Source organism: Petromyzon marinus, unplaced genomic scaffold (assembly GCF_048934315.1).
Source record: "Petromyzon marinus isolate PM22_M1 ecotype Great Lakes invasive population unplaced genomic scaffold, UKy_Petmar_22M1.pri1.0 PM_G_Scaffold_21, whole genome shotgun sequence".
Classification (NCBI taxonomy): domain Eukaryota; kingdom Metazoa; phylum Chordata; class Hyperoartia; order Petromyzontiformes; family Petromyzontidae; genus Petromyzon; species Petromyzon marinus.
The window spans coordinates 1,697,501-1,700,000 of record NW_027422773.1 but is presented as its reverse complement, the minus strand read 5'-3'; positions in this window follow the sequence as shown (position 1 = coordinate 1,700,000).

Genomic DNA, 2,500 nt, shown 5'->3' with positions numbered 1-2,500 from the left:
CACAGAAATCCCTCGGAATGGGAAAACGGGTCATTTTCGTGTCGCCACATTGCATGCGAACCGCATGCAACTTCCAGAGGCATTTGCAGCAGAAATGCATGTGCAGTCAAAAAAAATTGATATTTTTCACGGATAGACCCCGTGAAACGCTAGAAATTGGCGGGGATATGTCTCTTGTGGCTCACGGGGCTGTTCGGGTCGCACAGAAATCCCTGAGAATGGGAAAACGGGTCATTTTCGTGTTGCCACATTGCGTACGAACCGCATGAAACTTCCAGAGGCATTTGCAGCAGGAATGCATGTGCACTCAAAAACTTCTATATGTTTCACGGATAGACCCCGTGAAACGCTAGAAATTGGCGGGGATGTGTCTCTTGTGGCTCACGGGGCTGTTAGGGTGGCACAGAACTCCCTCGGAATGGGAAAAGGGGTCATTTTCGTGTTGCCACATTGCATAGGAACGCCATGAAACTTCCAGAGGCATTTGCAGCAGAAAGGCACGTGCACTCAAAAATTTTAATATTTTTCACGCATAGACCCCGTCAAACGCTAGAAGTTGGCGGGGATGTCTCTCTTGTGGCTCACGGGGCTGTTAGGGTCGCACAGAAATGCCTCGGAATGGGAAAACGGGTCATTTTTGTGTGGCCACATTGCATAGGAACGGCATGAAACTTCCAGAGGCATTTGCAGCAGGAATGCATGTGCACTCAAAAACGTCTATATTTTTCACGGATAGACCCCGTGAAACGCTATAAATTGGCGGGGATGTCTCTCTTGTGGCTCACGGGCGCTGTTAGTTAGGGTCGCACAGAAATCCCTCGGAATGGGAAAAGGGGTCATTTTCGTGTTGCCACATTGCGTACGAACGGCATGAAACTTCCAGAGGCATCTGCAGCAGAAATGCATGTGCACTCAAAAACGTCTATATTTTTCACGGATAGACCCCGTGAAACGCTAGAAATTGGCGGGGATGTGTCTCTTGTGGCTCACGGGGCTGTTAGGGTCGCACAGAAATCCCTCGGAATGGGAAAACGGGTCATTTTCGTGTTGCCACAATTGGCATACGAACGGCATGAAACTTCCAGAGGCATTTGCAGCAGAAATGCATGTGCACTCAAAAACGTGAATATTTTTTCACGGATAGACCCCGTCAAACGCTCGAATTTGGCGGGGATGTTTCTCTTGTGGGTCACGGGGCTGTTCGGCTCGCACAGAACTCCCTTGGTCCACCTGATTCGTGCATACAGGCAGCAACTAAAACTCTGTAAACCTGCTGTGAGGACATCTAAACAGTGGACCAGTGAGGCTGTGGAAGATTTGCGGGCGTGCTTAGACTGTACTGACTGGGATATGTTCACGACTGCTACCAATAGTCTGGATGAACTCACAGAGGCTGTGTACATCAGCTTCTGTGAGGACTGCTGTATCCCAACACGTACCAGGGTGAACTTTAACAACAACAAGCCCTGGTTCTCAGCAAAGCTCAAAAGGTTGAGGTTGGAGAAGGAGGAAGCGTTTAGGAGTGGGGATAGAGACAGATTCAAGGAGTCGAAGAACAGGTTTAGCAAAGCGGTGAGAGAGGCTAAACGACTGTACTCAGAGACACTAAAACACCAGTTCTCTACTAACGACGCTGCTTCTGTCTGCCAAAGGGCTCAGGCACATCACCAACTACAAACCCAGAGCGCCCCACACCACTAACGACTCCCGCCTAGCCAACGACCTGAACGAGTTCTACCGTAGATTTGAAAGACAATTGGACTGTCCTGAACCACCCCTTCCCACCCAAGAGGCCCCATCCCCCACCCATACTACAGAAACGACTCTCTCCTTTCAGGAGGGAGAAGTTAATGGGCTTTTCAAGAGGCAGAATCCACGCAAAGCAGCCGGGCCGGACTCTGTCTCTCCAGCCACCCTCAGGCACTGCGCTGACCAGCTGTCTCCGGTGTTCACCAACATCTTTAACACCTCCCTGGAGACATGCCATGTACCAGCCTGTCTCAAGTCCTCCACCATCATCGCTGTGCCCAAAAAGCTAAGGCCAACAGGACTAAATGATTATAGACCGGTCGCCCTTACATCTGTGGTAATGAAGTCTTTTGAGCGCCTGCTCCTGGCACACCTCAAAGCCATCACAGACCCTCTCCTGGACCCCCTTCAGTTTGCCTACAGAGCCAACAGGTCTGTGGACGACGCAGTTAACATGGCCCTCCACTTCACCCTACAGCATGTGGACGCCCCAGCATCCTACGCCAGGATCCTGTTTGTGGACTTCAGCTCTGCCTTCAACACCATCATCCCTGCCCTGCTTCAGGACAAGCTCTTCCAGCTGAACGTGCCCTACTCCACCTGCAGGTGGATCACAGACTTCCTCTCTGACAGGAAGCAGTGCGTTAAGCCGGGAACAGAAGTCTCTGACTCCAGGTCCATCAGCACGGGAACTCCTCAGGGCTGCGTCCTTTGCCCACTGCTCTTCTCCCTGTATACCAACAGCTGCGCC